At 39.6% G+C, this 23,387-nt stretch overlaps 1 long non-coding RNA gene and 1 pseudogene across 1 annotated transcript; one reads left to right on the forward strand and one right to left on the reverse strand.

Annotated features, from left to right (window-relative positions):
• Window positions 1–2,157: 2,157 nt before the first annotated feature.
• On the forward strand, window positions 2,158–7,854 carry LOC137707880 (uncharacterized). The gene is made up of 3 exons (XR_011064745.1): window positions 2,158–2,363; window positions 6,798–6,864; window positions 7,645–7,854. It is a non-coding gene; the product is annotated as an uncharacterized lncRNA (long non-coding RNA).
• A 2,658-nt stretch (window positions 7,855–10,512) lies between these two features.
• LOC137707879 (nuclear poly(A) polymerase 4-like) lies at window positions 10,513–16,656 on the reverse strand (annotated as a pseudogene).
• Between the last annotated feature and the right edge of the window lie 6,731 nt (window positions 16,657–23,387).

The following is a 23,387-nucleotide window of genomic DNA, read 5'->3' on the forward strand; positions in this document are numbered from 1 at the left end:
TGCACCTCCGGTGTTAGTGCTCCCGCCCAGAGTTGGGCACAGTCCTTCATGTGATGTTCACCTCCCGCACCACACGCTCATCTTGGATCCAAGTTAGGTGCACAGTCTTGTCGTACAGACCACTTTAGGTGGTTCCGACTCGTAGGTGATCCGTGATTATTCGCCCAGCCTTCACATGATTGTAACACTTGAGCGTACTTATATTACACCTAGGCTTGTCGTACAAACCACTTTAGGTGGTTCCGACTCGTGTGTAGGTATAATTAGTGAGATGGAGATTTGAGCTCTAGATTCAGCCGTACAGGTCACGTTAGGTGACTCCGGTCGATAGATTACATGTCATTGATTTGACGTTCCTGAGCACTTGCATTCTATTTAGAGACATTTGACATGGCATATTTCTGAGCATGATTTATATATATATGTATATTCTATTTTTCTGGGAAGTATACAGGTTTTACGGCGAGGGGTTAGAATCTTGTTTATGAAATGGTTTTTGAAAAGCTTTGTTTTCGCCCACTCACACTTTTTATTTTGCGCCCCTCCAGGTTCTAGTTGGCTAGCACTTTTGGTGGCTTCCCTGAGGATTTCCCTGGCATATTTGACAGATTAATTCCAGTGTAGGACCACCTTCGGGTATGCTTTTGTAGTGTCGTTTTCTCTTAGACTGCATTAGGTTTTCGTGCTCTGAACTTTGTTTCACACTTACACTTGCACATGTATGTTATTACTTTGTGTGAAGTTGGATTTTATTTTATTCGTACTAATTTACTATTATTTTATTAGCTTCCGCATTGTGCACATGGTTACGTCACTTCCACGTGACGGCCAGCATGCCCTGATCTCGATCGGGGTGTGTCAGTTTGGTATCAGAGCCTAAGTTTGGCAATCCTGTACTTTTGTGAGTATTCTAATGGTTTTGGTGTCTTCTGTCAGAATTATGCCGACTCGTCGGGAACCACGTGGTTCTGCTGAGCCTAGTTTCCCCGATGTAGCTTTGCTGGGGGAAGCTATTGCTACAGCTATTCATTCGGCGCTCCGCCTTTCCCAGAAGACTCATCTGGAGAATATGTATAATTTGAAGTTGGATAAGTTCGAAGGCAACGAGGGTTATGAGGGTGCGGAGCAGTGGCTAGAACATGTTGAGAAGACTTTTCGTGTTTTGCATAATCAGGGGAATCTTCCTGTCGAGAAGTGGGTAGAGACGACATCGTGGTTTTTGGGTAAGGATTCTGCATCCTGGTGGGAGCATGAACTTTGTCGTTTGACTCCAGCTAAAAAGACTGATTGGGATGTATTCCGAGAGTTGTTCAGGAGAAGGTTTGTGCCTCCTGAGTATATTGACCGCAAGAAGCAGGAATTCACTGAGTTGAGACAGGGGAAGCTGACAGCAAATGAGTACTACCGAAGGTTCACTAATTTGTCTCGCTATCATCCAGATGTTGCTGGCAATCCAACGGAGATGCTTCATCGTTTCCGTTTAGGCACTAAGAAGAAGTGGCGTTCGATGGCGACCACTACCCCTTGTGACACCTACCAGGAGTTTTATGAGATTCTGCTGAGAATTGAGGATTCAGAAAATATGCCGAGCGAGAGTGAGGAGGAAGAGAAAGACGGTAATCAGAGGAAAGATGATAAAGGCAAGGGTCAGGCGTCGCTCGGACCTCGTAGGACCCAGAACTTCAAGAGGGGTGGCACTAGTTCTAGCTCTTCTAGCGGTGGCTTTAGCGCCACTGGTCAGGATCGTGGAGGTAGGTTTGTTGGTGGCGCTAGAGGCCAGAGAAAGAGTGATGCTGGTAGAGGTAGGGCCCTAGTTTACCGTAGGTGCAATAATCGACATTTTGGTGAGTGTAGGCGAGGCAGCAGTGGTTGCTTTACTTGTGGGCAAATGGGACATCGGGCTGCAAATTGTCTCCAGAGTCAGCAGAAGCCTCAGCAGACTTTCTTGCCACCACCTGTACCGATCCAGCAGATTCCTGGTCCTGGTAATTATGGGCAGACAGGTCGAGGTGGTGCCTATTACTATCAGGGCAATGTTGTTCCTTATGCCCTGGGACAGTATCAATATCCCCAGGACCCATATTCTCAGGGTGGTTATCCCCAGTATTCTGGTGGCTATATGCCGAATCCTCCAGTTCCAGCGGGCGGATCTCAGTGGTTTCAGGGAAGACAAATTCAGCAGGGGGAGATTGCTACGAGTAGTGCGGGGTCTTCGAGGCAGTCTGGTTAGCCCAGTCAGGGGCGTGGCACTCAGAGTCGTGGTGGCCAGATGAGCAGAGGTCGAGGTAGACGACAGCAGACCCAGGGGTGTATTCATAATATTTCTCTGCAGGACGCTCAAAACAATCCAGATTTGATCATGGGTACGTTAAATATCCTTGGTTATTTTGCTAGAGTATTAATTGATTGTGATGCTACACATTATGTGATTTCTCATACATTTGCTCAAGTGACGCAACCTCACCCCACACCTCTAGTGTATGATTTAGAGTTAGCTATGCCTAGAGGGGAGAGATGTATTGTAGATCGTGTGTACCCAGGATGTCCAGTGATAGTGGAGGATGTTATGCCAGCTGATCTTATCCCGTTGGATATTGTTGACTTTGATGTGATTCTGGGCACCGATTGGTTGCATTTCAATCGTGCCAATATTGATTATTACGGGAAAATAGTTACGTTCCATCGTCCTGGACTACCTGTGGTTACTTTTGTGGGCGAGCAAAGTGGGGTGAGACATGATGTTATTTCGGCCGTGCGAGTGAAAAGGTTGTTATTTACAGGTTGCAAGGGGTACTTAGCTCATGTAGTGTTGGATGAGGTTGCTCCTAGTAGAGTAGGAGATGTGAGGGTAGTCAAACATTTTCCCGATGTTTTTCCTGAGGATTTACCTGGTTTACCGCCAGACCGATACATGGAGTTCATCATTGAGTTGCTTCCAGGTACTAATCCTATTTCCTTGATTCCTTATCATATAGCTCCCGCTGAGTTGAGGGAATTGAAAGTTTAGTTGCAGGAATTAGTGGGTAAGGGTTTTATTCAGCCTAGTAATTCACCTTGGGGAGCTCCAGTGTTGTTTGTGAGAAAGAAAGACGGAACTTTGAGGCTATGTATTGATTATAGACAATTGAATCGGGTGACAATTAAAAACCGTTATCCGTTGCCGCATATTGATGATTTATTTGATCAGTTTCGAGGTGCTTGTGTATTCTCCAAGATTAATTTGAGGTGTGGATATTATCAGCTGAAGATTAGTAGGGATGATGTTCCTAAGACGGCGTTCAGGACTCGTTATGGTCATTACGAGTTCCTGGTTATGCCATTTGGACTGACGAATGCACCAGCTACTTTTATGGATTTGATGAACTAGGTGTTCTAGCCATATTTGGATAGGTTTGCTATTGTTTTCATCGACGACATTCTGGTGTATTTTAGATCTAAAGCGGAGCATGTTCGACATCTTACCTTGGTGTTGAAAAGGTTGAGGGAGCACCAGTTGTATGCTAAGTTTAGCAAGTGCCAGTTTTGGTTAGACCAAGTTGCATTTTTGGGGCACGTCATTTCAGCTCAGGGTATTTTGGTGGATCCTCAAAAGGTGGCGCCTGTGGAGAAATGGGAGCAACCGCGAACCGTCACTGAGGTGAGGAGTTTCCTTGGTTTAGCAGGGTATTATCGACGGTTTGTTAAGGATTTTTCTGTGATTGCCTTACCATTGACGAGATTAACAAGAAAAGACGTTAAATTTCAGTGGGATGATAAGTGTGAGCAGAGTTTTCAGCAGTTGAAGTATTGTCTCACTCATGCACCTGTTTTGGCGTTCCCGGACAATAGTGGTGATTTCGAGGTTTATAGTGATGCTTCTTTGAATGGTCTAGGATGTGTGTTGATGCGGCATGGTAGGGTAATTGCTTATGCTTCACGACAACTGAAACTTCATGAGTTGAATTACCCTACACATGACTTGGAGTTAGCCGCCATTATCTTTGCGTTGAAATTGTGGAGACACTACCTTTATGGAGAGAAATGTAAGATCTTTACAGATCATAAGAGTCTTCAGTATCTTTTTACGCAGAAAGATCTTAATCTTCATCAGCGGAGGTGGATGGAGTTGCTCAATGATTATGACTGCACGATTGATTATCACCCTGGTCGTGCAAACGTTGTGGCTGATGCACTTAGCAGGAAGTCTCAGGGCCGTATCAATACGTTGTACGCTAGTCGCATTCCTCTTCTGGCAGACTTACGATCTACGGGAGTTAGGTTGGAGGCAGAAGATCGAGAGGTGGCTTTACTTGCTAATTTTCAAATTAGACCAATTTTAGTCGATCGGGTGCTTGAAGCTCAGGTAGTTGATAGGGAAACTCAAGAATTGATCCAAGCTTGAGATCGAGGGAGGATGAGAGACCTCAAAGTTCGTGATTCGGATGGCATGCTGATGCAGGAGGGTATGATGTTTGTACCTAACAATTTGGATTTAAAGAAAGCAATTCTTGATGAAGCACATATCTCGACTTATGCTATGCATCCAGGAGCTACTAAAATATATCATACCATTCGACCATTTTATTATTGGCCAAGTATGAAGATGGAGTTAGCTACGTATGTGAGTAGGTGTGCCATTTGTCAGCAAGTTAAGGCGGAGAGGAAGAAGCCGTTTGGGTTGTTGCAGCCGCTTTCCGTTCCAGAGTGGAAATGGGAAAACATTACTATGGATTTTGTGTACAAGCTTCCGCGTACACATAATGGTTTTGATGGCATTTGGGTGATTGTTGATCGGCTTACTAAGTCAGCACATTTCATTCCAGTGAGGGAGAAGTATTCTTTGGGTCGATTAACTGAGTTCATCTCGAAGATCGTGAAGTACCATGGTATCCCTGTGAGTATTGTCTCGGATCGTGATCCAATATTTACATCTAAATTTTGGGTGGCGTTTCAGGAAGCTTTGGGTACGAGACTATATTATAGTACGGCATATCATCCTCAGACGAATGGACAGTCAGAGAGAACCATTCAGACTTTGGAGGATATGTTGCGAGCTTCGGTGTTACAGTTTGGTGATGCTTAGCACAAGCGGTTGGTTTTAATGGAATTTACCTACAACAACAGCTTTCATTCGAGTATCGACATGGCACCATTTGAGGCATTGTATGGTAGATCTTGTCGCACACCGTTGTGTTGGTCAGAGGTCGGAGAAAGAGTTTTGGTAGGCCCGGAGATTGTTGAGGAGACTACTCAAAATGTTCAGGTAATTAAGTCCAACCTGAAGGCGGCCCAAGATAGGCAGAAGATTTTAGCAGATCGGCATGCTACTGACAGAGTGTATGAGGTTGGCGATTGGGTATTTCTGAAGCTTTCACCATGGAGAGGTGTTGTACGGTTTGGAAAGAAAGGTAAGTTGAGTCCCAGGTATATCGGACCGTACATGGTCACTGAGCGAGTGGGCGAGGTAGCTTACAGGCTGGAGTTGCCTCCAAAGTTAGCTAGAGTACATAACGTTTTTCACGTGTCCATGCTTCGACATTATGTTATTGATCCGTCTCATGTGATACCTCATCAACCCTTGGAAATCAATCCGGATTTGACTTATGATGAGGAACCAGTGACGTTTCTAGATTGGAAGGAAAAGGTTCTGAGGAACAAGACAGTGAACTTGGTGAAAGTTTTGTGGAGGAATCATTATGTGGAGGAAGCTACTTGTGAAATTGAAGATCGGATGAGATATTTGTATCCTCGGTTGTTCTTTGATCACTAGGGGTTGTTGTATGGTTGTTTTGAATTTCGGGACGAAATTCTAATAAGGTGGGTAGGTTGTGACAGCCCGTTCCGGAATTTTCGAACTGTAAGGGTGAAATGACGATTTTGCCCTTAGTGTGATTTTTCGTTGTGTGGTTGTTTTTGGATTATTGTTGGCAGGTTGTGGACCACACACACTCTCCCACACCCCCTCACTTTTTCCTTGCCCTGCACCCTTGTCCCGAGTTCCCTCTCTCCCCCATTTCCTATCCCATTTGTACGGACACACCCCAAAACCCTCCAAATCTTCACAGATCGAGGAAAAAAAGTATATATTCATGCTCGTGAGGTCCGTAGAAGTTCAACCATACCCATTTCAAGTAAGGATACCTTCGTTTTTACGTCGAACTCAAGATACCCGATTTTGTAATTGTTCATGCACACGTTAATTCTTGTATTTTTGGAAATTTCAAGCTTGTAAGAAGCTTGGTGAGGTTCTTAGGAGGCTCGGGGTGGTTCGTTTGAAGATTTTAGACGTCGGGATCGTGAGTTACAAGGTTGGCCGGAGTTGGTGGTGTTTTCTCGGCGAGATTCCGTGTGTTTTAGCACTTGAAAGTGGTACGGATTTGTTCCTCTCGTTGTAAGCTTCATTTTGGTACCAATTTTGTGAAATTTGGTTGAAAAACGAAGAAGGTACAAAGTTTTGAAATTTTTACGATTTTCCGGCGCCAGCGATGGCGCCGGAGCCTCGCTGGAGAAGATGACGGAATATTCCTAACGGCGTTAACGGAATTCGTTAAAGTTAACGGAATATTCCTGACGGCGTTAACTGACGCCGTCTGTGTGCCAGGCACGTGCCTGCGCGTGGCCGGCTCGTGTGGCCTTGGCCGGCACGTGGGGGCGCATGCGACGGTGAAATTTTTTTCTAAAAATATGGGGATATTCCTAAGGTTGAGTAGATCACGTTGGTGTATTCATACACCCCATTTGAGCATTGTATGAGAAGTTATTTTTTAAGGTTGGTTATGTGTTTTAAAATTAACTTTTTATAGTTGTTTCGCATATAGGTGAGACCTATCCCGAGGACAAGCGCGGTCACTCGAGGCAAGGGGGTTACGACCCTTCTACATACCAGTGAGTGGACTTTTGGTTTTCCGTATATACCTATATACTTACGTTTTTCTCAGAAATTTATTTGAAACATTATACGTTTGTATGCCATGCCTATAGTTTGCCATTTATTTACGCATTATGAGTCGCATATGTTTATATATGTTTGGTGTTGCGGACGCACAGGTAAGTGCCAGGTGAGTTATGATTTATGTTTACGTTCAGTAGTGATTTGAGATGCATAGAGAGCTCATAACCTGCACCCCCGGTGTTAGTGCTCCCGCCCAGAGTTGGGCAAAGTCCTTCACGTGATGTTCACCTCCCGCACCACACGCTCATCTTGGATCCAAGTTAGGTGCACAGTCTTGTTGTACAGATCACTTTAGGTGGTTCCGACTCGTAGGTGACCTGCGATTATTCGCCCAGCCTTCACATGATCGTAGCACTTGAGCGTATTTATATTACACCCAGGCTTGTCGTACAAACCACTTTAGGTGGTTCCGATTTGTGTGCAGGTATAGTTAGTGAGATGGAGATTTGAGCTCTAGATTCAGCCGTACAAGTCACGTTAGGTGACTCCGGCCGACAGATTACATGGCATTGATTTGACGTTCCTGAGCACTTGCATTCTATTTAGAGACATTTGACATGACATATTTCGGAGCATGATTTATATATATGTATATTCTATTTTTTTGGGAAGTATACATGTTTTACGGCGAGGGGTTAGAATCTTGTTTATGAAATGGTTTTTGAAAAGCTTTGTTTTCGCCCACTCACACTTTTTGTTTTGCGCTCCTCCAGGTTCTAGTTGGTTAGCACTTTTGGTGGCTTCCCTAAGGATTTCCCCGGCATATCTGACAGATTAATTCCAGTGTAGGACCACCTTCGGGTGTGCTTTTGTAGTGTCGTTTTCTCTCAGACTGCATTAGGTCTTCGTGCTCTGAACTTTGTTTCACACTTACGCTTGCACATGTATGTTTTTACTTTGTGTGAAGTTGGATTTTATTTTATTCGTACTAATTTACTATTATTTTATTAGCTTCTGTACTGTGCACATGGTTACGTCACTTCCACGTGACGGCCAGCATGCCCTGATCTCGATCGGGATGTGTCAGCTATTATCCATAGAATTTATTTCGTAGTTATAGAATAGATACATGTAGGTAAACGCCAAATAAAAAAGCTAGATGGATAAATAATAATAATAATAATAAAAAGGATTTCACGGGGAGAAAGAAAAACTTGAAATCATACCTATTAATACTCAACAAAATTCATCATTATTGTAGATAATAAAAGATTCATTAACATAATCAACGTATGGTGGCATAAGTTGTAAATAATTATAATAATGGGTTACTTATTTTCCCACATGTCAACAAGCTTGAATCATGGGTTTTATTTAGATGTTTATGTTTAAGAAGCAATAGTTACAAGGGTCTAACTCTGAAAAACCCAAATTTATAAATAATAGAAAGAAAAATCTAGGTTTGTTATATTAAAACCCACATATTATTCAATACACCCCACATACATAGACCCCATATTTGTTTTTTTAATTAATGTTTATCTTAATACATACCAAATACTTTCTTATAATGCTCTCATACCCCACACTCACACCATACACCTTACATTTTCTACATAACCTCATGCTCTTCAAATCTGAGGTGCAAATAAATAAGGTCATCCTAGACACCTTCGGTGTGATGCTGAAGCTAGTGTGATTTTGGAAATTTGCCAATTTCTCTATTAAAGTGATTCGAATACACTTTTAGTCTGATAGTTTCCAGAGGCAGTGAATCCGGATCTCTTCTATTCTCTATGCCTTCATATGATTCTAAATACTATCATCCTACATCCATCGATATTTGAACGATGTGTTGAGAACAAATATTTGATTCTATTTGCATGTGTTTATCCCTTCATATTTCTCTATCCTTTCAATTTTGTGATCCTATTTGCTCCATGGAAATAGGTGGAAGGTTGTGGGTATTCAACGTCAGTAGATGAGAAAAATGATTTTCGCAGTAGTGGATGAGGAAGATGAGGAAGCTAAAAAAACCAAAAAAACGAAACAAATATGGCAGCCATAGGAACGTAGAGCTTGATATATAGTAGCAGCAGTGACATTGGATGATGATGAATCCTCTTCTTTTCATATGGTCGAATCAAGGGAATGTATTGATTGTTAAATCATTGAATTAGAGGAAGAGATTAGGCAATTACGCTGCTTCTAAAATTAAATAAATTATAATGCAGAAAAAATATAGCAGACATGATATCTGATCTAGGGATCCTTTGATCAGATATGACTAAGGTTTATTAGGTGTGTGATTCTCATCATCAGTCATACTTTTTTAATGGATATCATTCATAACGTAGCTATAGGCATGTCGGTGTCATTGAAATCACTAAAACAATAAAATAAAATAAAAACATGTTCCATTCGTAAGAATAATATTTTTTTCAATTAATGTGTTTGTAGTTTTATTAGTTAGAGTTTTGTTCTAGAAGGGTGAGTATGGTTCTAAGACGTGAAGAAGAAAGATAGAACTTGGGTTATACAAGTTAAAAGTAATTTGGGACTTATTTAAATTATTATTAATTTTTTAGTAAACTGTTGATTTATCCCTTGAATTTTTATCTAGCTTTCGATTTTCTCCTTGAACTTTTCTATTAGAAGTCTATATACTTTACTACATGTTTTCTGATGACGTTTGGGACATGATCTAATTTTTCATATTTCACCCTTAGGTTTGTTTTTTTTTTTGTTTTTTTGAACAATCGATATTATTTACATTAAATGGAGAATAGGTGGATTTAGCCACAATGAACTAGCAATAATGTGGTTCAAATTCGCCTTTGACGAGAATCGAACTTAAGACCTCTCACTTACAAGCGAAAAGAAATATCACTACACCGTAATACTAAGTGGTTGCACTCTTAGGTTTTGAAATTATATCAATTTATAAATTTTCCTTCTTTGAACGTCTACTCCCCATTGAATTGATGAGATTTTTATGTCAAAATGACCCAATTAATATGACTCGCTGATCTATACAGGGTCTCACGTTCAACATATCAAATCAATAAAATGATCAAACCGGCAATCAGACATCAATGGATATGATTGCAATACTTCGCGATAAGCTACAACTTTATCACTCCATACTTACTGGTGACAACTTAAACTTTTTCAAGGATCCTCATGAACTACTTGAACGGAGTTGGACCCATTTTATTGCGATGAATGACCAAACAATACAGCGTTCAAGTTCGTCATTTGTTGGGAGATAAATAACCAAAATCCAACCTTCTTGTCAACACCTCTATGTCAAATGGGAAATTCCACCAAACATTTGAACAATCCCAATTAAAAAACTCAAATTCCACAAATCTAGTCGACCTCCTCGTTGGTTATGAATCTACGATGGTTAAATCGTAGCTTTAATTGATCAGGTCGTAAGACTGCTATGAATGAGTTCACAATTTTCTCAGTGAAATATGTATGGCGTCTTTACTACAACGCATTACAATGGCGTAAACTGTACTGTTTTCTCATTTTGGAAGGATTAATAAAACAGTCGTACGAATAAACACAATATAACGCGCCATGGAGACGGAGACATTTTCAATATTCATTACATAGTATCGAATGTACAAATATTGAAGATCAGACAAACCCCAACGACCATTGCACATTGAACACCTTACATAGCCAAAGCAATCCCCACCAAGGTTGCGAAAAGAACACTACGAACTTTTTTTCCTTTTTCAATTTTTTTGGTTTTTTTTTTTCCTAGATCCAGAGTACCTACTAAGTGTAAAAACCCTTGGCCACACCCGCCCAGGCGACTAAAAGTAAAAAACTAATGCCTATCTGCAGAAGTTCAGCGAGCACCTGAATAAATTCTCTTAAGACTCTTCCAAAGCTCAAAAGTTGAGCAGATGAGCATAATTCACAAATGCTAAAGAAGTAAATTGTACAAAAAGACAAACTTCCCGTTCGAATCTCTTGGTTTTGTCCGCAAGGTTGTATAGACGAGCAGGCCTGGAAAAGAACGAAATGAAAGCCAGCAATAAAAAGAACACTTACCCGAGCTGCTGGCTTCCGTCCTCTCTCATTAATTGAAGCCCCTTAATTTCAGAAAAATCCACAAAGATCCAACATGCTCAGGCCATCGATGTTAGGCTCAACCTGTTATCACCACAGCAAAAGGCGAAGCATAAAGATAAACAATACTTCAAAATAATCAAGAAAATTATATGTAGAAGTTCAATACACATGCCCCAACCCTGTTATTTGTTCTGAGTTATCCCTCGTTGGAATTGAGTACCAACCATCCCAAATGCAGCATTCACCTTTTTACTAAACGCAAAACAAAAAAACAAAATAAAAAAAGATGAAAAGAAATTAGATAGATTGGTCAGCGCAAACTAAAGCTCCGAGATAAGAGGATCTTAAGAAAAATGAAAACAAGCTAGTTATGGTGCAGGGTATTCCCAAATGTCCAATGTTTAAACATGCACAACATAAATGAGGACCAACGCAGATCCTGGCAGGACTTGCACTAGTGTTTGAAGATACCTCAGATGTTGCTACTTTTATGACATTGGTGCATTTGGTCATAGAATCTCTGAGTTAAACTGAACAAAATTAAGACGACATCCAACTAGCATAATAATACGTTGTAGAAGAAAGCAACCAGATAATTAAAATGATTCACCAGAAAACTTAGTCAAAGTAAAGGAACTTATATCCAAAACCTCTAATGCTTCATGGGATTCATTTTACCGTAGGTTTCCATTTACGCATCCACTATCCGAAAGAGCTTCGGAGTCTGCCTCACACACATCACCCAGCAAATATCCTGGGTTGTTACTCCCAACACTGCTTCCCTCGACGCTCCTAGTGTTCCCCTCACAGCTACCAGCCACTGATCCAAATCCAGCATCATCACAACTGCCCTTGCTTGAAACATTTGTAATAGTACTGGAATTGGAGGCATATCCAGGCTCCATTTCACCAGACAATGTTCTTTTATTTGACTCTACTACTTCCATGCTAAAACCTTTATCCGAAGGCTCTGGAGATGCACTGCTTGCCTTGTAATTGATAATTACAGGAGAAACTGAACCATGGGGCAGAGGGCTAGTAGATTGCCGTTTCTGCGGTGGAGTATCTTGATTCACCTCCACCCCATCAAGATCCTTCCTCTTCAGGTGTCTCTCACTAGAACCACTCCCACAAACTTCACCATCATCAGCCTGCTGCTGGGCCATAACTCTGGATTGTCGAGGTCGTTTACAACCATCAAGATACACATAAGGAGGAAGTTGCCTTCTACGAACATGAGATACATGAATTTCCATCCCTGGTTTCCAAAACATGTACATATTAATGGAATGCCTGAACCCATCAACAGTCCCTCGTATATCAAACTGCTGACCCTGAACCTTTTCACCCTGTTTCCTCTGCAAACCCATAAAAAATGCACGATGTGCACATTCTTTATTCGTATCAACATACTCATGTGGACAAGGATGGCACTGTAACATCCCTAAAGTATCCCTTTCAATCTGCAAATATAAAAAACACACCAAAACATGAGGGAACAATATACTAACATTTCTATTTTTAAGAGAAGAAAAAAATGAAGATATGGTTATTACCATTAGAGTTAGTTGCCTCAGTCGAGATTCCACCCAGCCTTTCCAAGCACGCAAGTCATCAACATCAGCAGCAATTATGTCAACCTGGAGATAGTTTTTGTAGCTTTCAAAGAACATGTACGGCTCAAACAATGCACACCATTGAGCTCTATTCAATTCCACTTCCTGGATTTAAAAAATGAAAAGAAGAAAGGATAAAATAGTCAGCCAGGCAAAGCAAGCTAAATAACACATACCACAAAACTAAATGAAACAGGCGGGCAAGAGAACAGAACAAGTACAAACCTCACAGGTCTTGTTTCCGTAACGGAACTGCTCGACCATAACACGCAGAGTACTTTGTGAAACATTATAGCTAGAATTCATACAAGGGTACGCAGGAGTTATAATTGGCATATGATGAGTCCGGTCACGAGGATTTCTGCGAGGGTCCCAAACAGAAAAGCCAAGTTCATCCTCTTCAATGGGACACAACATGACAGGATTTGGCCACCGCCACTGCGTATATACCCTAAAGAACCGAGAAACCAGCATGCTGGGAACTGCATTGGGATAAAGTTGGCAAACCCGGGCAACAAGAAGAGCCCAGTTTACTCCGCCAAGAAATCCAGTAACCTGAAAATAAATGTTTTCATACAGCACGCAGTTGGCTTAAATGTCGAAAAATCAAAAATAAAAAACAGAATAACTTCTAAAGTGAGGAGGTACTCACATTGGAATAAACACCGCGTCTTTTTGCCCAAAATTTCAAGCATCTGAGTGTTGTGCAAAAATGCTACAACCAAAAAATACCACATGAGAGGTTCAATATAAATCAGTACATATATGTTTTCATAAAATAAAAAATGGCAATCAGCAGACAAATTAAACCCAATCATAGGAAGCATTTCACCTCAACATTTGGAACAAGCTTTAAAATTTGATCAGCTACCCTGCAGCCATTAAGACTTCGAACAGTAGGCTCATCGATATTGTACAACAAAGATACAATCGATATTGTACAACAAAGATACATCAGATATGTCCAGGTCCTGTTTAATAAAAAAGACCCCTAGATCGATTACGCAAAATGATGAAGAGGACAAATGCCAAGGTTACAAAAAAATGCAATTAACATGATAAATTAAAAACATTCTAAAATGTAATACATCTCGATAAATTGAAAATTAGCTAAGCAAAACCTGGTAATGTACAAAACCTGTTTTTCTATGATCACCGTAAGGGAATTTTATACGCTAAGCTTATTTGTTCAGATAGCTAACTGAACACTTATATTTCTCTTGAATTACACGTAAAGAATGTTTTATTATATTGTTCTATAAACAGCAGAGTCCTCTTAAATAGAAACAGCGAACATATAGATGGTGAGCACGAAAACAAATTAATCTATCCTTGACAGCTACGCAGTCAAAGCCTGTGGCCAACCCGTATAGCACATCAAAAAAATAACAGAAAGACAACATAGAGAGAGGAGAGAGAACCCCTAAACCATGTCATACACAAAATAGCACGTCAACTTCAGAAAAAATAAAGTGTTGCACTTCCATTTCCATAATACTTGGGTTTTTTCAAGTAAGTTCATCAACAAGTGTTCAGCACTTACTTCTGGTACAACCAAGAGAGAAATACTAGCATAAAGGAGGTCGATCGATATTCCGTCAAACTTAAATTTCATTACAGGGACATGAGCATCTGGAACTGGTTGCAGCTCGGTCACCTCTTCCATCTCAGCAAGAATGTTGTGCAATACAAAGAAGAAGTCTTCCTGAATATGACATAACAGTACTAAATAAACATACAGTTATAGAGTGAACAATGACAAGACTCAGAACTCCAAGGAAAAACTGCTTCACATCAATACTTACCTCTCGATTGACATAGGATGGCCCAACACATAACGTGTCTATGTCAGCCCCAGGACCATGCACCTACATAAAAAGTAACAGTATACAAGTAAAATCCGAACAAGCAAAACCAATATCATTGGCTAAGAAAAATAACAAATTAGTAAAAAGTTGATGGAGCAACAACTAAAGACATTTTGTATTTCAAAGTCTTGTTTCCCTCTCTCACAAACCAATTCAGACCACAAATCGAAATCTGAAAACAAAATCAAGAGTGACCACACTTACCCTGAGCCTATAGGACCCAAATGTAAAAATACGAGCATTAGCGTCCTCAACCATTTGATCTGTGTATCCTCTCAAGCGAGTAAGTTGCTTCACCCAATCTTTGACAATCTAACAATCAGAAGATGGGATGGGAAAGTTGAAAATGACAAATCACTGAAACTAAATAGATTATTATAAAAGGAACAAAAACAAAATATCAATGCCGATTAACATATACATTAATCACAGATCTCATAAGGCTGATATATCAAAAGCATGGCTTTTGATCAGAAACACATTAAACCCAAAACCATGAATTTTATTCCAACGGACAGGATCAAAATGTTTTCTGTAACAAAAATAGTTGCTTGTACAGGCTATCATCCTGGTCATGCATCACAAGTTAGCTTTTGCTACTTTATTAGTCATATAGTTTTAAGGGGATACTATAATTTATACAAGACACGTACTCTAACTTTACCTCTATAACCATATGTCTGCAACTTTTTACTCTGAGTCTTTGACATCATACACTAATACAGGATCATTGCCATTAGTGAAGTGTAGAATATTTTCACCCTTTTCAGTCTTCTAGATGTTCTTATTCTAAACCTCAGAAAACCTATTCAATGTTCCAGTATGACACAAAATATAATTACACATCCAAACCCATGAGATATAAACACCCTACCAGCGCATAATTGTAATTACAAGTGGCAATTAAGAGTAATGATAGGAAGAACAATTTTTTAGACCAAATTTGTAAACCATGTGATGTGTCACCAAAAGGAAATAAGCACGTTAATCAACACTTAAGTAACAATCCAATCATCAACAACCAAGTCATATATTTACAAAATTTGGTCTAAATAGTTGGTCTCCCTAGCATTACCCAGCAATTAAACCCCAAAATTAGGCAACATGGAATAAATAAGACAAACACAAGTTTGTTAATAGCAAAATCAATAACACCTACAATTAGCACAAACAAAAGAAGGCAATCAACCGAGAGAGATTTATATTCTGCATGATAGATTCTGACTGAAAGTTTTGGAAGATGGGTAGGCATCAAAACAATTATCAAATTAATAGTAAATAATTACTGTCCTAAACCATAACTTCCTGATCACTCTATCTTTGGATTTTAGTGACTCAACAAGTCTACAATACTAAAACTGTATTAAGTGTTCATTAGCGCACACACAACCAAAAACTCTCTTATGGAAATTTAAAAACAAAGAATAATCACCTGCTCGATACGCCGAAGAACCTCCTCTCTCTTGGCAACTCCTTCTTTGGTTTCATAAAGCCCAGCTTCAACCAAAAACTTCAAACACCCCGAAACAAAAACTTTCACAACCAGAACATTAAGAACCAAAAAATAATCAATATTTCCAAATCAAAATTCGATAGCACAAACCTTCTCCAACTCTAATGTCCTCTGAATATCGACTTCCGTCGGCCCGGCAGTCGATATTGGCTTTGTCACTCCGTACTGCCTCGCCACCACCTGAGGAGGCGATAGCGGAGCACTCAATCCCTCGGAATTCACCATCTCAGCATCCCCAAAACGAAATTGAAAAAAAAAAAAAAAAAAAAAAAAAAAATTCCTTTCGCACAAAATCAGAAAACCCTAGAATTCCACTGGAAAGATCGCAGGATCTTGAACCCAAACCCTAGAATCTACGAAAAGAGGGCAAGAGGAAGGGTTTTTACAGTAAAGACATAGCCGAAACCCTAATAACGGAAGGAAATCGAAAAGCAGAGAACTTTCCTAAAGAGATAAGAATTCCAAAACCGAAACGAATTGGGAAATTTCTGAAAATTCAGATACAAAACCGAACAAGGAAAACAAACCCTAAAACGCGTCGGAGAAGATAGATGGAGGAGTCAATGAGACAGGATAGAGAGTGAGTGCCTGGCGGCCGGTTGGTTTTTTTGTGTTTTGATATTTTTTTTACTTTTTAACGGCGTTACGGTGGTTACGCGGTGCGCGCCGTTAATTAAGAAAGAGGGAAACCTGGTGCGCTCTTCCATCGGCATTCCGGTTTTGTACACTGCACAGTAGTAACGTCAACTACAAGGAAACTTTTGTAACTTTTAACGGATCCTTCTGACTCGTTACACGTGGCGACGTGGGGGGTGCTCAAACCCATATGATTTTTTTCCTTTTTCATTTTGTAAGAACCGCTCCAACTTTGAGTAAGTCTCAAAATTTAGCTTCTATAACCCCGAAACACTCAAACTCGTGGACCAAAATGAAATTATGGGTTAAAACTCAAAATTAGGATAAATTATGATCAAGATTTAAATTTGGGTTAATGGGCTGGCCCACGTCTATGCGTGGACGCACTAGCAAAAGGAGGGCTGCTCCGCGCTTAACGTGCGAAGGTTTAAAGAGGCAAGGTTCCCACCCATGTGGGTGTTGTCGGCCTTTGATAGAAATGTTATATTTCATTTCTTAACAGATAAGATTACATCCTTGGGGTATAAATACTGATAACACACACACACACTTGTGCTACCAACTAATTACATCATTGACTAACTAATCATTAGCTAATCACAAGGGTTGTTATAACAACCTTTTTAACAAACTCATCTATTTACAATTTCACCCTTATTAACCTTGTGGTTGAGCCCAACGTCTCTTTTTGTCATCTACAGTCTAGATTAAATGGACCATTGGTTGATCTAACATTCCACACCATTTTTTTTTATTTATAAATTCATTAAATTCAATGGCTGAGATCTAATATAATCAAATCCAACAGTAAAAAAAAATAAAAATAAAAAAATCTAATAGTCTAAATTTAAATCTAACAGCTAAAATAATAATAAAAAAATATTTATCTCAAAGTTTTATATATCTCTATCATGTGTTTCATATTGTTCCGTAGTGTTTCATGAGTTTCATGATGTTGGTTTAGTGATTTTTCAATATTTATCAGAATTTAAATATTTGTAGGTTAAATTCTTTATAAAATTAAATTACAATAGTTTGCATAATTTTTTTTTTAAAGTTACATTGAAAAAAAATGAGCCTAAATTCATTCTTTAAGATCATCTCTAACCCTTGGGTTAAAACCTAAAATTTTTAGCCCATAAAATTTAGATTTTAACCCAAAAACAGTTTTTCTGCTCTAACTATTCTAGGTTAAATTTTTAGCCCCAGATTATTAAAGAGTGAATTTAGGCTAATTTTTTTAAATACTTTTTTTAAAGAAAAAATTATGTAGATCATACTAAATTTGACACACCTCGACCGAGATCAGGGCATGCTGGCCGTCACATGGAAGTGACATAAGCATGTGCACATTGTGGAAGCTAAGAAATAATAATAAAAGTATGAACAAATAAAAACCAAGCTATACACTGTGTAAACAACATACATGTGCGTGCATAAGTGTGAAAAACAATGTTTAGAGCACGGAAAACCTAGTGCAATCCGGGAGAAACAACACTAAATAAACACACCCAAATGTGGTCCTACACTGGTGATAATCTGTCAGATATGCCGAGAAATCCTCTGGGGAGCCACCAAAAGCGCTATCCAAACTAGAACCTGGAGGGGCGCAAAACAGAAAGCGTGAGTGGGCAAAAACAAAGCTTTTCAAAATCATTTCAATAACAAAAGTACTAACCCCTCGCCGTAAAACCTATATACTTCCCAGAAAAATAGAATATACACATAATATAGAAAACATGCTCATAAAATATGCCATGTCGTATGCCTTTAAATAGAATGCAAGTACCCAGGTAATGTCAATCAAAGCCATGTAATCTGTCAGCCAGAGTCACTTAACGTGACCTGTACGGCTGAATCTAGAGCTCAAATCTCCAGCTCACTAACTACACCTGCACACGAGTCGGAACCACCTAAAGTGGTCTGTACGACAAGACTGGGTGTAAATAAGTACGCTCAAGTGCTACGATCACGTGAAGATTGGGCGAATAATCGCGGGTCACCTACGAGTCGGAACCACCTAAAGTGGTCTGTACAACAGGATTGTGCACCTAACTTGGATCCAAGATGAGCATGTGGTGCAGGAGGTGAACATCACGTGAAGGACTGTGCCCTACTCTGGACGAGAGCACTAACACCGGGGGTGCAGGTTATGAGCTCTCTATGCATCTCAATTCACTACTAAACATAAACATAAACCATAACTTATCTGGCATTTACCTGTGCGTCCACAACACCAAACACACACACACACACACACACACATATATATATATATATATATATATATATATATATGCAACTACTAATGCATAGCTAAATATGCAATTGCAATTCATGGCATTTAAAACATATAAACGTTTCATTTCATTTTCTGGGAAAAACATAAGTATATAGGTATATATAGAAAACCAAAAGCCCACTCACTGGTATGTAGAAGGGTCGTAACCCCTTTGCCTCGAGTGACTGCACTCGCCCTCGGGATAGGTCTCACCTATATGCGAAACAACTATAAAAACGTTAATTTTAAAGCACATAACCAACATTACGAAATAACTTCTCATACAATGCTCAATTGGGGTGTGTGAATACAGCAACATGATTTACTCAACCTCACAAACATCCCTATATTTTTAAAATAATTTTCTAACACCACACGCGCCCCCAAGCGGCGGCCTAGGCATGGCCACACGGGCCGCCCACGCGCAGGCACGTGCCTGGCACACTGACGGCGTCAGTTAACGCTGTCAAGAATATTCCGTTAACTCTGACGGATTCCGTCAATGCCATTAGGAATATTCCGTCCAAAGTGACGGAATATTCCGTCGTCTTCTCCAACCAAACTCGGGCGCCATCGCCGTCGTCAGAAAACCGGGAAAACTTCCAAACTTCGTATCTCACTCGTTTTTCATCCAAATTTCACGAAATTGGTACCAAAATGAAGCTTACAACTAGAGGAACAAATCCTTACCACTTTCAAGCACTAAAACCAACAGAATCTCACTGGGAAAACTCCACCAAATCCAGCCAAACCTGTAACTCACAATCCCGACGTCCAAAACCTTTAAACGAACCACCCCGAGCCTCTTAAGGACCTCACCAAGCTTCCTACAAACTTGAAATTCTCAAAAACACAAGAATTAACGTGTGCATGAACAGTACCCCGATTTACACCTCTCGGGTTCGACTTGAAAACAAGGGTTCCCTTACCTGAAATGGGTATGGTTGAACTCCTAAGAACCTCACGAGCACAAATATGTAGTTTGTTTCCTCGATCTACCACGTTTTCGAGTGATTGAGTCCTTGTCCGTACACATGAAGAAGAAGGGAAAGAGAGAAAGAGAGAGACAGACATATACGGGACAGGGAAAGCAAAGGAATGAGTGTGGGTGTGTGTGTATGGTCCAAAAGCAGCCAACCAACTTCCCAAAAACGACCACACAACGAAACAAAAATACTAGGGGCAAAACCGTCATTTCACCCCTACGGTACGAAAAATCCGGGACGGGCTGTCACAAAATTAATTTAAAAATATTTTGATTCCGAGAAATTTAAAAATTCACTAAACCGACCCCATAAAACAAAATATAGAGTTTTTGGATGAATTTTGATTTAAATAAATTATTTTAGCTGTTGAATTTAAATTTAGGCCATTAGTCTATTTTTTTATCGTTAGATTTTATCATAGCACTATCTCAGCCATTGGATTCAATAAATTTAAAAATATAAAACAAAACATTAATTAGATTAAATTTGGACCGTTGGGATAACCAACGGCTCATTTAAATGTAAGCCGTTGATCAAATAAAAGAGCCGTTAGGCTCAGATTTTTTAGTTGACAAGCAGCAAACAGACCCACATGAGTGGGGCTAGTATTTGCAGACATGATGATGGCTTGAAAACAGCCCAGCGCGTTCAGCAATTGGCGCGACTGATTTTGGATGATAGTCGTCCAACTCTGTCTCTTCCACGTGCATTTGGGGGTCCCTCCACTAACCCAGCTCAATTTTCTGACTGGTATTTGTCCCAATTTTAGCTTCTAACCCATAACCGCAAATTGGCCCAAGGGTTGGAAGGAAATGGAGGGGGAATAGAAGGTAAATATTAGGACTAAAAATTTGGGGCTAAAAATTTGTGGCCCAAGACTTACTTCAAGGTTTGTCTAATAATCTAGGGCTAAAAATTTAACCTAAAAGGGTTAGATAAAAAATACAGTTTCTAGGTTAAAACCTAAGTTTTCTAGGTTAAAAAATTTAACCCAAGGGTTGGAGATGGTCTAATAACAAGTTGGAAGCAGATTTTAATTTTTTTACTTTCCATGCTAAAAGTTTGATAGGGGGATTTCAAATTTGAAACTCCTTACAAATATGAAGAAATTTTTTCCATTAGATTGAGTCTAACAGCAAAATAGAGAAAGGAAATATAAGTGATATGCAACTATGAAATGTTTACCAAAACTCTCTAAGTTAATTTGATACTTAATTTTTCAAGTACATCATATCAAGGTAAAATTCATACTTTTTAAATGTCATGTCTGTTACTAAAAACATGGAAGTTAGAAAATGAAATTATTCCAAAACTCATGTTTTAGTAAACGTATGGAAATGAAGAATTGGCATGATTTCGATTTCTATTCTCTATAAGTAAACATGTAAGAAGTACCACTAGATTAATGTTTTATAGCCTTTTTTGGAAGTGTTCATTGACGCAATGTTTGGTAGCACTTTATTACAAGCATATTAAAAAGTTGGGTAAATATCAGTTTACTACCCTCATGTTTCGTGGTTTTCAACATTTAGTACATCAATTTTTTTTTTGTCCCAGAGTCATACTTAAAGTGTAAATTTTGGAACAGTCTCATACATCCGTTAGTCAAACTGTTAAGTCTCTTGAGGAGTGACGTGGTGCCCATGTGGACAATGATTGGGCGCCACGTGTCATTAAAGGGTCCATGTGAATATTAAAAAAATTTAAAAAAATTTAATTTAAAATAAATAAAAAAAAAATCTAGGCATTCACCTTCACCCCTCCCGACCCCCTCCCTTCTTCTCCCTCTCTTCTCTTCCCTGCACCCAACATCCCCGCACACCCACCCATTCCCCTCCTTCTCCCTCCTTTCTCTCATCTGCACTCACAACCCTCCTCCTCCTCCTCCTCACAACCCTTATGTCCACAGCCGTCATTTCACAACCCCAACCCCTTTTCACACCCGCCGAGCAAGACACCGTCTACATAGTTATGGGCTCCGTCAACCCCAACATCCCCTGGTGCTCCCTCTTCCCCGACGATCTCTGCCTCTCCGCCCTTCACGGCGTCGTATGCGACTTCTTCTACAAAATCCCCCTGAGCTTCTCGAAGCTGAAGGTTCTTGATCTGCGTTACAATTATTTTTCCAGAAATGTTCCTGAATCGGTGGGAAATCTCTCGGAGCTGGTGAAGGAAGAGAATGATTTAGCTGCTGCGGGAGGGAGAAGGACAGGTGTTGGGTCAGAATTTGGCATGGGCATTTGGGATAGGTTTTGGGGATATGAGTTGTCTGTGTTAGAGAAGCAAAACCCAGAAACCCAAATACCAAACCCCACAAAAATAAAACCCCAAATTTTTTTTTTTTTTTTTTGCAGAAGAATCAGTTTCAAGCAAAAAAGCTTCAATCTTTACTCTACCCAGGTAGGTTTTTCTCAAAGTTTTCAAAAATCCATCTCAGGAACTCCAAGAATTGACATGATTTGATCCAAAAATTGAAAAGAGCAAATGGGTTTTGTCTCAAACCCTATTTCCAATTTCTCCCTCTATCTGCTTCTATTATTCTTTCTCATCAATTTTGAGCTCATCCAGTTGCTGAATCTACCATTGACATCACCTCCTTAGAAGAAGTGTGCGGGATGGTGAGTGTAGATGAGGGGAATGGGTGGGTGTGTGGGGAGGATGGGTGCAGGGAAAAGAAGGAAGAGAGAAGAAGGGAGGGGTGAAGGTGAACCCTTCATCCAAAGAGAAGAAAAGAGTAAGAAGAAGAAGAAGAAGAAGAAGAAGAAGAAGAAGAAGAAGAAGAAGAACAAAAAGAAGAACAAAAAAAAAAAAAAAAAAAACAAATTCCATGTGGACCCTTTAATGACACGTGGCGCCCTAGTCATTGTCCATATGGGCACCATGTCATCACTTAACGAGAGACTTAACAATTTGACTAACGGATGTATGAGATTGTCCCAAAATTTACACTTTAGGTATGACTCTGGGACCAAAAAAACTTGATGTACTAAATGTTGAAAACCACGAAACATCAGGGTAGTAAACTGATATTTACCCTAAAAAGTTTAATGTTGATACGAGAAATTCGATTTTAAAAATGTTTCCGGCTATGCCGCTTAGTACTATAGTCTAGTGGTATTCATCTTCAGAGAATTTATCATAAATAGCAAAAAATTAGCCCTTAATTTCAAATATGTCGATTTTTATAAAAACTTTCAAATATATCCAAAATCTCACTTAAATAGACACAAATACTACTCAATTTTAAAAACCAAAAGAAATTACAAAACCAAAACCCTATTAGATGAGGAATTAGAAAACCTGACGGCAAAACCCTAGACATAAGAAATGGTGGAGACTTGTGCATAAGAGAGTGAAGGCATCGACTGCTAGTAGGAAACGGTGGAGACTTGTGCAACCCTAAACGACGGTGAGTGTAGATGGTTAATTTTCTTTCATTTTTCCTCGTCTGCGTTGTCTCTTAGATCTTGTAGTTTCTTCCTTCTGAATGCAAACATAATCTAGCAAACATGTTTAAAGCAGAT

The sequence above is a fragment of the Pyrus communis genome, chromosome 11, assembly GCF_963583255.1.
Source record: "Pyrus communis chromosome 11, drPyrComm1.1, whole genome shotgun sequence".
In the NCBI taxonomy this organism is placed as follows: Eukaryota; Viridiplantae; Streptophyta; class Magnoliopsida; order Rosales; family Rosaceae; genus Pyrus; species Pyrus communis.